Source organism: Boleophthalmus pectinirostris, unplaced genomic scaffold (assembly GCF_026225935.1).
Source record: "Boleophthalmus pectinirostris isolate CB_2022bp ecotype Guang Dong unplaced genomic scaffold, ASM2622593v1 HiC_scaffold_8, whole genome shotgun sequence".
Classification (NCBI taxonomy): domain Eukaryota; kingdom Metazoa; phylum Chordata; class Actinopteri; order Gobiiformes; family Gobiidae; genus Boleophthalmus; species Boleophthalmus pectinirostris.
In genome coordinates, this window is record NW_026571515.1 from 3,257,503 (window position 1) to 3,272,502 (window position 15,000).

Here is a 15,000-nt window from a genome sequence, read left to right on the forward strand (position 1 = left end):
AGGACTAAACCAGGATTAAATCAGGACTAGAACAGGTCTAAACCAGGACTAAACCAGCTCTAAAACAGGTCCAAAACAGATCTAAAACAGATCTGAAACCAGGACTAAACCAGGACTAAAACCAGGACTAAAACCAGGTCTATAACTAGATCTAAACTAGATCTAAACCGGGTCTAAACTAGATCTAAACTAGATCTAAACCAGGTCTAAACCAGGTCTAAACCAGGTTTAAACCAGGTCTAAAACAGATCTAAAACCAGGTCTAAAACCAGGACTAAACCAGGACTAAAACCAGGTCTAAACTAGATCTAAACTAGATCTAAACCAGGTCTAAACCAGGTCTAAACCAGGTTTAAACCAGGTCTAAACCAGATCTAAAACCAGGTCTAAACCATGACTAAAACAGGATTTAACAGGACTAAACCATGCTGCGTGGACGTGTCTCCTCCACTTCTATCAGTCATATTTTTAATACGGCAAATCAAGTAATCCAAAGTATTCAGATTACGTTACTCACTTTAAGTAATTTAATGGATTACGTTACAAACTACATTTTGGGGTATGTAATCTGTAATCTGTAGGGGAATACATTTTTAAAGTCACCTTCCCAACACTGGATGTAAATATATTATAACAGCAGTTAATACTCCATACACGTGTAATAGCGCGTCTTTAAAGTGGTGTTACTCTGTGTACTCCTCTTTCCTGTGTATTTGTTTCTTTATAACCCAGATTACTGTGACTTTAACCTGCTGCTGTGCTCTTTAATCCCAGACTCTCTCCTGCTGTTTCTCATAATGTTTAATGGCCTCGTTATTGTGAATTAATACAGTATGCATGTGGTGGGTCCTGGTTTAGTCCTGGGTTTAGTCCTGGTCCTGGTTAGTTTAGTCCTGGTTCAGTCCTGGTTCAGTCCTGGTTTAGTCCTGGTTTAGTTCTGGTTCAGTCCTGGTTCAGTCTCGGTTCAGTCCGTATGTGGTGCAAAAGTGCTGCATCTCTAGTTTTTAATTACAGATCTGTGCTCAAAACTGGCCCGATGTCACAGATTGGCAGCGTCTCTTCTGTCAGTGTGTCCCAGGGCAGCTGTGGCTCCAGCGGCATCTCATAAACTCATCACTGAACTCAACTTTTAGATCTTCGCTTGTTTTCAAAGTCTCTGCGATAATCATCAGCAACACTCGCACGCCTCACACTAGGCCAGGTGAGCGAAGTGTCTTGCCCGAGGACACAACAACAGTTTGCACTCGAGTCGCCGCCGTCCCGCCCAGATCCAGACCAGACCCGGTTCTGCTCGGCTCCGGAGATCAGACGAGATCAGGTTTTCTCCCGGTGTGTGTGTTTCCTTCCGGAGGCTGTGCAGATGGAGACGAACCTGGGGCCAGGCTCCGGCTCAGCGGGGGGCGCCGAGCAGCCTGGAGAGAGCCTCAAATGTTGTTTTTCTTTGATAGTGAAGCTGTTTGATTTTGTCCGCCCGGGTTAGAGGGTTAGCACGTCTTTCATTATCGTTAAAATCAAATCTGACGCTGGTAGAAAATTCGTCTATCATTCGTTCATTTGTTTTTCAATATAAAACCAAAAATAAGAAAATGAAAAAAAAAAAAAACTGTTTTGTTCTTCATTATTTGTCTCCAAAACCAAAATGAAAAAACAGATAATGGTTTCGATTTTGTGTTTAAATGAAAAATCGAAAAAAAAGGATAACGACCGTTTCCCGTTTACGTGACTTCAGTGACTGAGATGCCGAACTGAACCAGGACTGAACCAGGACTGAACCAGGTCCAGACCGGGACCAGACCAAGACTGAGATCAGAACTGAAACCGGGACCAGACCGAGACTGAGACCAGACTGGGACCAGACCAAGACTGAGACCAGACTGGGACCAGACCAAGACTGAGACCAGACCGAGACCAGTACGAGACTGAGATCAGAACTGAGATCTAGACCAGACCGAGACTGAAATCAGAACTGAAACCGGGACCAGACCGAGACTGTCACCAGACCGGGACCAGACTGGGACCAGATCGAGATTGAGACCAGGCCAGGACCAGACCGGAGGCTCAGAGCCCACAGCCGGGCCGGAGCTCGAAGCTGAGGCTCGGACCCCGCGGAGGCTCAGAGTCAAAGCTCGGAGTCCGATCTGGTCCCGCTCTGGTCCCGGACCTGGATCAGTCCTGGTTTAGTCCATATGCAGCTCAAAAGTTCATCATCACAGTCACTGAAGTCACGTAAACGGGAAACGGCCGTTGTCTGTTTTTTTTCATTCTTCATTTAAACACAAAATCGAAACTGAAAAAACAAATCCTTGTCCGTTTTTTCATTCATTTCATTTTCTTATTTTTGGTTTTATATAGAAAAACAAATGAACGAATGACACACGGATTGTAGAGCTCAGATAGTTTTTTCTCTGTATATTTTCCGGACGGTTGGAGTAACGGGCACAGCTGGTCGTAAAGTCTCAGGGGGCGGGACGATAAACAAGTTGAGAACCACTGTGGCATATTTAAATTCAATTATAAAATAAAGACTGCACAATATTGAGTTTAGATTTGTGTGTAGAATGTTTTATTAGGCTACGTTTATATTAGGGCCGGGCACGTTAACGCGTTAATTTTGCGTTAACTCATTAATTCATTATTGCCGACAATTTGTGTGAAGAATCCCTCAGTCGTCCAGGTAGAATCCATGAGTTTATCTGGGTTTATGGATCCCAGAACTGAAGAAGCAGCTTGGATGAGCTGCGAAACATCTTCAACCAAACTAACTTTTGTCCAGTCGACAAACTGAATTTTCTCCTCGCCATCGCCAACAATTATTTTAACACCGTTAACGCAGTTTTTGTGTTTGTTTTTTATTGTAAACGTCTGTTTCTCAGTGGCTTTTATTTTGAAAAAGTCCACCGCGAGTGTTTCTTTAAGTTTGACGTCTTTTCTTTACACTTTTTTCACTTTTTCTGACCACGTGAGATGCAACGTGTCCGAGTTCTGAGCTTCCGCCAAGCCCCCAGGTTCCAAAATGGCCGCCCATTCAAGTCAATGGGCTGAGCTCAATGGCGCATGATCCCAGATTAGCCTAGCATGGCTAGGTTCTTCTGGTGGCTGTGGGCCGACCGAGCATGTGCAGTAGTGCTCTTTTCTCCCGCGGGCACACGCGAATGCACGCGACCACACGCACGGAGCGCGGGCTCGTGTATCACGTGATCCCTTTGACCAATCAGAGCGAGAGGAACGAGAGCGGAGCAGAGCGGAGCCGGAGCTAACGAATATAAAGTGTTTTTTAAGACAACTGAAGGATTTTGAGCGAGAAAAAGTTTATGATCTAAAAATAGGTAAAAATCGCCACAAAATCCGACATTTTTGAAAGTTGTAGGTCCTGTCAGCCGAACACGAGCAGGTTGTGATCACATTGCCTCTATGAGAAAAATCTTCTCTCGGCCCATGGGATTTTTTCGACTGTAGAACCACTGAGTGACACTACGTCAACTCGAGGCAGCGACAAGCAGCAAAACTGTATCCAGTTATTTTAATAGATCCATGGCTCCTCGCTCCAACCACGGTTCTTTCTCTTTTTTCTCCTTCTTCCAAATGCCCCTGATGCGTCCAAATCGAGGTGTCCAGTGTGGTTTTCGTTGCTGGGGTCTCGCTTCCATAATGTTTTTACAGGGTATTCGTGAAGACCCGGAAGATTTCACTGATAACTCAGTGAAATCTGATTGGCTAAGACAACTGTCAATCGCAAACTTTGTTCCAGCCGTCGAGGGTCCTGCAGGTGTTTGTTTAGTTCAGTGCTGCAGGTGTTTGTTTAGTTTGTTTAGTTCAGCTGCTTAGTTCAGTTGCTGCAGGTGTTTGTTTAGTTCAGCGCTGCAGGGGGAGTCACTGATTTACCCACTGGAAGAAAAACTGTGATTGGTCCATTTCCATCCCATTATATTAACCCTTTAATTCCCAAGAAATATGAATCCAAGTTTAAAACAATGATCTAGAAATTATTGCTAGTGTTGTGTTTATTACTCACTGAATTAAAAAAAAATTGAAAAAATATATTAGTACAAAAATTCATTCAGTATTTTTTTTTGAACCTTCAGAAAACCTTGAAGTCTCTGAGGGTTCAACTCTGTTTGCACAACAAATGTTTGGCTCTTTCATTTACATTTCCAATAAAAGTGCAGCTATACGCTACTTTTTAATTCATTCATTGGTTTTGCGTGTAACAGTCGCACTCAAACTCATGCGATTAATATTTAGTTTTTTGCCCAGCGTCGCATCTTCACTTTTTATTCCGCGTTTGGCCAAGTGCTTTCAGGAGTAAATCTGCCTGATCGTCTCATGAACAAATAATGATCTTTATTTTAGTGCTGTCATGCGATTAAAAAAATTGAGAGATTAATTAATTATGATCTGTAATTAATTAATCTAATTAATCTAATTTTAATCTCACCTAAAAATTGCTGAGAAAAGTCTTCAATTTGAGGTATTTTCATTTAAATTCATTATTACATTATTGTGGCAGATCAAAAGACTCATATAGAACATAAAAAGTGACTTTATAAAGTCATTTATTGTTTAACAAATCTCTCCAAATTGGCTGTTGAGCCCAAGTCTCCATGAATAAGAAACTGTTTGCTGTAAAGTAGCAAAGACGAGGAAATCTGAACATAATAACTTTTGTCGACTTAAAGACAATAAAAAGTCCAGTCTTTCCTTAACCATATTAAAAATATTATTGATAGAGAAATGCTTTATATATGAGATCACTGGTTTTAGTCCTGGTTTTAGTCCTGGTTTAGACCTACTTTAGTCCTAGTTTAGTCCTAGTTTAGTCCTGGAATGGATTAATCCTGGTTTTAGTCCTGGTGTTAGTTCTGGTTTAGTCCTGGTTTAGACCTGGTTTTAGTTCTGGTTTTAGTTCTGGTTTAGTCCTGGTTTAGACCTGGTTTAGTCCTGGTTTAGTCCTGGTGGTCTGGTTTAGTCTGGTTTAGTTCTGGTTTAGTCCTGGTGGTTTAGTTTAGTCTGGTTTAGTCTGGTTTAGTCCTGGTTTAGTCCTGGACTGGATTAGTCCTGGTTTTAGTCTTGGTGTTAGTTCTGGTTTAGAGGTTCACAGGAGGAAGCGCGGTTTTACGCCGCGTACGCGAGAAAAACGATCCACACGCCGCTCACGGGAGCACGTCAGTGTCCGCGCAGTAACTACGGAAGGAAACGTGGTCCGCGCGTTCTCAGGTTAATGACGATGATGAAGTGTGTGTGTGTGTGTGTTGTGTTGTGTGTGTGTGTTTGTGTTTGTGTGTGTTTGTGTGTGTGTGTGTGTGTTTGTGTGTGTTTGTGTGCGTGTCCCCTCATGTGGCAGGTCACTATAGGACAGTAGTGCAGACATCATGAGCCTATGCAGGTTGTTTTCAGGCGAAATTATATTTGTTATTTTCTTTTATATTTCACGTCATTTCCAAGACACGAATGTGTTTTTCCCTGTGCACTGCTGCTCTGTTCTACTGGCTCTTCGACCTCGTCCATTGTGCAACTGACGCCGTAAACGTCGCTCTTACTGCGCGTGTTTTATGCGGGTTTCCGACAATGAGTGGAATTGCCGAAATTAAAAAATGTATAAATGTGTTTTTTGTTTGTGCGTGTGTGTGTGTTGTTGTCCCAACAACACATAAAAACAGGTTTTATAATAAAGCAACTCACATACAGAAACACTAAAGTTAGAGATTAAAAATGAGATTAACGCGATTAAAAAACATAACGCGCTAAATATGACTGTAATTAATTAATCGCAATTAATGCGATAATTTGACACCCCTAATTTATTTATATGTACATGTCCAAAGAAATGAATCAAAATTGGACCTGTCGCCCCGTCTGTACGTTACAAACATCAACACAACACATGAGGAAGACGACATGGACCAGAGCAGAGAAATAAACACCCGAAGCTGTGAGGGGTTGGGTTTTCCCGGACAGAGAGCGTCTCCTGCTGTAATCTCCGGGGGAGTTGATACCGACCGGTCTTGGCTGAGGACGACCGGCGAGATAAGATTCATGTTGTTTGGGTTTAGAGCGAACAGCTGCTTTTTCAATTTACACATCTTCTCTTTTTGTCCTTATATTTGTCTCAAGTCCATTCCTCTTCGAGTTTTCTCCGAGATGTTTTTCCCATATTGCGATTTAGAGCCACTGTGTCCGTCCGAGCAGCGTCAAAGACCACGAATCCACAAGGACTGAAACAGAACTGAACCAGGACTAAACTAGAACTAAAACAGAACTGAACCAGGACTAAACTAGAACTAAAACAGAACTGAACCAGGACTAAACTAGAACCAAAACAGAACTGAACCAGGACTAAACTAGGACTAAAACAGAACTGAACTGTCGCATCCTTACTGGACCACTTCACTGTGACTCGCTCCTTCCTGATTCTCTGGGTTCGGTCATGTGACGCTAAAACTGTTTAAATAAACCAGAGACAAACGTGAAACTGCGGAGCTACAAGTCCTTACACAGAACAGACTCACCATCAGCAGAACACCCCTCTGTCACAGAACAGAACAAACACTCAGTATTCCACTGAGTCGTGTCCTTTAAAGGTTGTATAGAGGATTTTCCAAGGAACGAGAAATCCAGCGACTGTTTGTCCTTTTTCAAATGTTGCGCATGTGTGAAACCACCTCCCCTCCCCTACAGCTCCTACGTAGAAACGCCTCCTCCCTCCTCCTCCTTACGCCAGAAACAGGTTTGTTTACAGCCGGTGCTGCACATGACTTGTAAACAACTAACTACAGTGTTGGTTAGACAAGACGGAGAAGTGAGGAGCAGGGGGAGGAGATGGGAGCGGTGCGCGGAGATTCCGTGCAAATGAACTAGCTACAACACGCAGCAGCAAGCGGACTCTTTCTTTGCCTTGAAAATTACGTTTTCAGACATAGGATATCACATTCGTGTCCTGAAAAACGTTTGTCTCGCTCTTGGAAATAAAGTACGTTTTCATAATAAGCAGAAGTTTCCTGTCCAGGAGTAATTTGTGGACCAGTGGTTCAGTCTTTAGACCCTTCGTCTGCTTCAGTCGCGCCATCGCTGGAATGAATCTACAAGAATCACCTTAGTTTGGCTTCGCTGCTTTTCCCCTTGTCTTCTTCTTTCAGCGACCTCAAAAACGGACTTTCTTTTGCGGCGAACTGCTCCTGGATTCTTGTCGCCATCGCAACAAACTTTGTGCGAACTGCGAGGAAGATATAGGTCAAAAAAAGCCGCTAAGAACTGTTGCGTTGGTGGAGTAAACAGCGTCTGTGCGTCTTGCGTCTGTGGACTGTGTGACAGTCGTACGTAAACCACGTACCGGCGGCGCAGGCAAGTCAGTTACACTAGAAACGTAGGGAGATTGATTGACAGCCTGTCAGCTCACAGATAACGAGGCAGTGTCGTTATCTATTGGCAAATGTTTAGCCCCACCACGTCCAGAGTTGATGAACTTTTATTCTCTTTTTTTTGGTCATCATAATTACAAGGCTACTGCACCATCTATAATCTATCATTGACAACTTGAAACAAAAAAAATAATCCTCCATACAACCTTTAATAGAAGCTGAACCTCTTCAGCGACACAAGAGCGTTTTTTTGTTTGTTTTTTTTTCCCACTTAGTTTATGCAAATGAGTCATGTGGTTTTAAGTTTTGTTTCTGTGAGACTTGCACAAATCTGCATTAAACACATGATAATGTCAAACGGGCTGATGTGGCTCTAGTGGTGATGTTTATATGTTGTAAAATTGAGTTTATTTATGCAGATTAGTAACAAGTAATAATGATGATGATACTTAAATAAAAACATTAATGATGTATGAAAATAATGTAATAATGAATTTAAATGAAAATACCTCAAGTTGAAGCTTTTCTCAGAAAGAGAGATTAATTAGATTCATTAATTACAGATCATAATAAATTAATCTCTCAATTTTTTTTTTTTTTATCTCTTGACAGCACTAGTTTTAAGTTTCGTTTCTGTAAAATGTAAACAAATGTGGATTGGGAACAAACACAGAAATGACGTGTCTGGACGCAGATCTTTTCCGATTCAGTGATACGGTGATTCTTTTCAGTGCAAACATAACCTAAAACTCCACACTTTGGGTTGGGACTGATTCAAATCACTGAATTGATGTAAAACCGAGACTCTCAGACCAGGTCCATCTCTGTAAAATCTCTTCTGGTTGGATCTGAAATGTCCTGATCGTAAAAACAGCATCCAGATGATCACCTCTGAAACGAAAAGTACTTCCCCGCCTCTGCATCTTTCATTTATTCAAATCCAGACCTTTTCCGCTGCATAAACAAACTCCAGTCGCCTGCTTGTCTCCGCGGTGATCGTTAAGTTTTCTGACATTTCGTGGAACATTCCAAGAAAAATCTCAGCCTCTCCACAGAGAACAGAAGTTTCCAGACTCTCTGACACGGCGCCGCTTTAAAGTCAGAGTTTTTATAAGAATTTTATAAGAACGGATCAAAGTCGCACCTACACCCAAGACCAGATTGTGATGATCAGTACAGAAAGACTTTTTGATCTTGATTTATTAAAGTTTGAACTAAAAAATAAGGCAAGATTTGATTTGAAATTTAGATCAAGTTTCAGTGACATTTCGTTTTCTCAGGTTCTAAATAAGATATCCTTATTTCCCACTGTATTTTATTTATTTTTAATCTAATATTACTTAAAAATGAAGCAAGAAAAGGCCATTCCACCTCAATTCACCCCAAAAAATAGCAATTTGAACCCTCACATTGTCCAATTGCAAAGAAAATTGGTGTATGGGTAAGTCATATCTAAGAAAGCCAAAATCTCAATATTTACCGATATTTTGGCCTTGAAATTGACAATAAAGGACACGACCGACCTCAATGATACCACCAGAAAAAATGTAGCCCCAAACATCTACTACAACATATAAAAAATCTGGAGGGGTTTTCTTTTTTATTTTCACACAAATTTACTTAAAAGTTGACTTATCCCCATCTTAAGACATAAATATAACTGAAGGACAAAAGGTAATTTATCTCAAAATTGTAATATCCTGGAAACTGTTGGTAAAATCAAACTAAAATAAGAAATTTTCTGGCTATGATTCACCTATATACCAAGTTTTATATAAAAAAATTGACAAAGTAGGGTTTAACTCACTGGGTGAACTGAGGTGGATTGACTTGAAATACGTGCATCCCGAATCTCGGACTTCTGGTCATCGTGCAGTTCAGACTGGGAAAGATTCTCCAAAAAGTGAGCATCAAACCTCCGTGTTTGTTTTCCCAGTGGGATGTGTTTATTGACAAAGTGGATCTTTTCAAGTCTTTTGAACCATGTCACTTTTGTTTCTGGTTCTGATATTGTCATATTTTAGTTTTGGGATTCGGACGTCGTTATTTTGTGGTTGTTGGATCCAAACAGCGGAAAACGACTTGAGAAACGCGCTTCGGAAGTTTGTGTTACGGCCTCAGGCCTTAGTTCTAATTTGTTTGTGTAATTTTTGCCGAGTTCTCTTGATTCCTGCTGCAGGAGCTCTGGTCTGTGATTGGTGGGGCAGGTCGACGCCCACTTCACCTGCAGCCACCTCCCCCTATTTAAGGAGACGACCAGCACCTGTTCGGGGCTGCTGGTCTTGGTGGACAGTCTGCCTTTTTGGTTTCGTGTCTGTAGTTTAGTTTAATCCTGTTTTGTTCCTTTTTTGATTTGGTCACTCGATTCTGTTTGTGGCTTATGTGGTTTAATTTGGGGAACTTGTGTTTAGTTTAGTGTTTGTCCCTTAATTTTATCACTCGTTTTTTTTAAGCCTGCGTGACCCATTTTGTGGCACGAAACTTGGTTTATTCTGTTGTTCTGTTTCTTAGTTTAGGTTGTTTTCTGTATATTTTTAGTTTGTTTTGTTAATTTACCTTTTACCTTCCTGTTAATTAAACATTATTTAATTTATTCCATTTTACATCTTTGTTTTATATTTTTGTTACTTCCCTCACCCCAACGAGCTCGGTCGTAACAGTTTGCAAACCCCGTAACTGCAAAAGTGAATCAGATGTGTGTGACTCAAACCTCCGTTCAAACTGTTTCTCTTCCCAACGGAATTGAAAAATAGTGAAAGGTGAAGGTGATGGGCAGGATTGATCCACAGGAAGAACCAAAAAGGAAACATTTGTCTGACTAAATCATCCTGAGTTTACAGAGAACATTTTGTATGTGGAGCGACGACAAAACAAAATCCCGTTTGTTAATGTAGAGGAGCAGAAGACAAACAGACTGAGCTGCACTTTCTTGTTCTTGTGGTTTTACAGAAACATCACGTCTTGGTCTCTTTGCAGTGGAAGGTGTTTCTTGGTGAACAGTTGGAGCCTTTTGCTTTTTCTCGTTGACTTTTTAAATTCGTAACCGAGGCTGAGCGAGGGATCGAGATTTTGCTTTGGGTTTCCTTTTTGGTTCTTCCTGTGGATCAATCCTGCCCATCGCCTTCACCTTTCACTATTTTTCAATTCCGTTGGGAAGAGAAACAGTTTGAACGGAGGTTTGAGTCACACACATCTGATTCACTTTTGCATTTATGGAGTTCACAAACACATTTCTCGAGCCGTTTTCCGCTGTTAGGATCCAACAACCACAACAATTAACGATGTCCGAATCCCAAAACTAAAATACGACAATATCAGAACCAGAAACAAAAGTGATATGGTTCAAAAGACTTGAAAAGATCCACTTTGTCAATAAAACAAACATGGAAGTTTGATGCTCACTTTTTCGGAAAATCCTTCCCAGTATGAATTGCGTGATGACTGGACGTCCAAAATTCGAGATGCATGTATTGAAACCTGGCTCCGTGTATTTTTCAGATTCAAATGTCCCAAATATTGTAATTTATAGCCATTTTTTACACATAAAACACCTTATTTTTTATACGAAAACACGACATGATGAAAAACCTGAATATATTTTCTTACATTTTTGTGAGTAAACTGCAGGAAAAGTTAAGGTTTTTTTCTGTTCATCTGCAGTGCTTCTCTTTACGTGAGTGTCTCTTGTTCTCGTTATAAAACTGGAGAAAAGTGGGACGTGGGGCTGGAGGAGAAGTGTCGGTAAAGTACACGTGAAAGTGGGGCAGGTGGTCACCCCAGACTCATCTGACCTCATACAAGAAGAACGAGTAAAGTCCCTGATTTTACCTCCGCCTGGACCCGCGAGATAAAACCCAAGAAAGAAAAAAAACGGAAGAAAAAGGGAAGAAAGGCTCGTACCAGTTTTTAAGGACCAGAGTCGTGATCAAGGCGGCGATGACCATGATGAGAGACACAGTGATGGTGATGATCTGGTGAACCGCCAAACCTGCAGAGACAAACACACGACACAGGAGAGAAGGTTAGAAACGAGCGGAATCAGAATCCACGTGTCGGTCGTTCATTTTTCAAAATAAAACCAAAAATAAGAAAATGAAAAAAGCAACTATTTTCTTCATTATTTGTCTCTAAACCTAAAATGAAAAAAATGGATAATGATTTTTTTTTTTTGTTTTTGTTTTTTTTTCCAGGACTAAACCAGAACTGAACCAGAATGAAAACAGGACGAACACAGGACTAAACCAGGGATTAAACTAGGGACTAAACCAGGTCTAAACCAGGACTAAACCAGGACTAAACCAGGACTTAAACCAGGACTAAACCAGGACTAACCAAAATAAACCAGAACTAAACCAGGACTAAAGCAGGGACTAAACCAGGACTAAAGCAGGTCTAAACCAGGGATTAAACTAGGGACTAAACCAGGACTAAACCAGGTCTAAACCAGGGACTAAACCAGGGACTAAACCAGGTCTAAACCAAAACTAAACCAGGACTAAACCAGGGACTAAACCAGGACTAAACCAGGACTAAACAGACTAAAGGACTAAACCAGGACTAAACCAGGACTAAACCAGGGACTAAACCAGGACTAAACCAGGTCTAAACCAAAACTAAACCAGAACTAAACCAGGACTAAACCAGGGACTAAACCAGGACTAAAGCAGGTCTAAACCAGGGATTAAACTAGGGACTAAACCAGGTCTAAACCAGGGACTAAACCAGGACTAAACCAGGGACTAAACCAGGTCTAAACCAAAACTAAACCAGGACTAAACCAGGGACAAAACCAGGACTAAACCAGGGACTAAACCAGGTCTAAACCAAAACTAAACCAGGGACTAAACCAGGACTAAAGCAGGTCTAAACCAGGGACTAAACCAGAACTGAACCAGAATTAAAACCAGGACTAAACCATTTTTCATTTAAACACAAAATCAAAAACTTGAATCATTGTCTGGTTTTTTGTTGTTTTTTTTCCATTTTGGTTTTGGAGACAAATAATGAAGAAAATAGTTTTTTTTTTCATTTTCTTGTTTTTGGTTTTATTTTGAAAAACAAATGAACAAAGGATACACTGATTAATTTGGTAAAACACAAAAAAGCTGCTTAAAACGACCAAAACACAAAAAAGCTCGTTTAATTATTATCAACCAACACAAACTACGGATGTCCCAGTTTTTTGTTCTTTTTTTTATTTTCAAAATCTGGTCACTCTGTTCATAAAGTATAAAAAGACATTAACAGTGTCCTAACATTAAACAGAAAAGAAACAAATGATAAGGAGAAGAAGAAAAAAGAGTTTTCTTATGTTATCTGCCCCATTTTTCCAGACACTAGTGTTGTAATCAAGAGACAAGACCGAGACTTTTAAAGGTCAAGACTGAGACAAGACCAAGACCTCTGAGGGTCGAGACCGAGACAAGACCAAGACCACACCTCACCGAGACCAAATCGAGACCATCTTTGTCATTTTTCACAGTTATTTTGGGACAGAACATCAATTTCTTTATAAATCTATCTCCATTTTATCACTTGTCATGTGTCAGACCTCAAGACCAAGACAAAACCGAATCCAAGCACCTTCAAGACCGAGTCCAAGCACCTTCAAGACCGACATTATTAACAAAATAAACACAAGAATTAAACAATTGAATAAAGCCGATTTAATGAGTTTTTGATGTAAATCTCAATTCAGAATTATTATTTATACGTAAACTTCAAGGAGAATATTTTAATTTCCAAACTATTTAATTCAGAACATTTAAGTCTTACTCTCGAGTGTGACTCTTAATATCCCTGAGTGTGTGTGTGTGTGTTTGTGTGTGTGTGTGTGTTTAGTCGGAGGCCGTGGCGTCTGAGGACAGTGGAATCTCTAAAAATAAACTCTGGGACAAAGCTGGACTTTTAAAGGCCAAAAGACCAAGACCTCTGAGGGTCGAGACCGAGAAAAGTCCAAGATCACACCTCACCGAGACCAAACTGAGACCATCTTTATCATTTTTGAAAGTAATTTTGGGACATATACATCAATCTTTTTATAAATCTGTCTCCATTTTATCACTCGTCAAGTGTCAGATCTCAAGACCGAGACAAGACCGAGTCCAAGCAACCTTGAGACAAGACCAAATCCAAGCACCTTCAAGACCGAGACGAGACAGAATCCAAGCACCTTCAAGACCGACATTAATAACAAAATAAACACAACAATTAAACAATTAAATAAAGCCGATTTAATGCGTTTTCAATGTAAATCTCAATTCAGGATTATTATTTCCGTGTAAACTCCAAGGAGAACATTTTAATTTCCGAACTATTTAATTCAGAACAGTGAAGTCTCTTAATATCCCTGAGTTGTGTGTGTGTGTGTGTGTGTGTGTGTGTGTGTGTGTGTGTGTGTGTGTGTGTGTGTGTGTGTTTAGTCGGAGGCCGTGGCGTCTGAGGACAGTCGAGTCTCTAAATAAATAAAGTCTGGTCCTGATGGTCCTGGAACGTTCACACTCTGGGACAGACTCCAGATCTTCTCCACATCCGTCTCCACGATTTACAAGGCGTCTTTACGGCAAACTCGATACACTTTCATTTGGTTTTATAGCTCTTCTTGTGACTTTTAAAGACGGCGCCGTGTAACTCTTTTAGTAGACCCGCGCTCGTTTCCATGGAGACGTTATCGCTTTGGCTGTAATGTTCCAAAATAAAGCTTTAAAGCGAGTCTCGGCCCAGTAGAGACACGTTACATAAGGAGCTCTTGAGGTCAAAGTAAGTCCACCGTGGGCTGCCTGCATCTGATGAAAAAGAGTTTTAATGTATCAGGAAGTGCGCTCTCAGCATGCTAGTTGTTTACGTTACTCCACTCTGGTCCTTTTTAATTAGGATCTGTAAATGAGGAAAAACTTTGGACGACTGCAAACGGTTTTAAGTGAGCGAGTTCTGTTTTGCTTCTCGTTTCACGGTTTTAAGGCGGTAAAAATCTCCACGGAAACAAGAGCGCGAGACCGTCGAGTCAGATCTGCGGAGAGACGAGCCCCACTCCACGTTACAACGGGGAATCTCGTCTCGTCACGACTTAAACAACAGAGCGGAGGCAGAGGTTTAGGAGAAGCGCCTTCAAGACCGAGACAAGACCGAGTCCAAGCACCTTCAAGACCGAGACAAGACCGAGTCCAAGCGCCTTCAAGACCGAGACAAGACCGAGAAGTCCAAGAAGCAAGCCTTCAAGACCGAGACAAGACCGAGTCCAAGCTCCTTCAAGACCGAGACAAGACCGAGTCCAAGCGCCTTCAAGACCGAGACAAGACCGAGTCCAAGCGCCTTCAAGACCGAGACAAGACCGAGTCCAAGCGCCTTCAAGACCGAGACAAGACCGAGACAAGACCGAGTCCAAGCGCCTTCAAGACCGAGACAAGACCGAGTCCAAGCGCCTTCAAGACCGAGACAAGACCGAGTCCAAGCGCCTTCAAGACCGAGACAAGACCAAGTCCAAGCGCCTTCAAGACTGAGACAAGACCGAGTCCAAGCTCCTTCAAGACCGAGTCCAAGCTCCTTCAAGACCGAGTCCAAGCTCCTTCAAGACCGAGTCCAAGCGCCTTCAAGACCGAGTCCAAGCGCCTTCAAGACCGAGACAAGACTGAGTCCAAGCACCTTC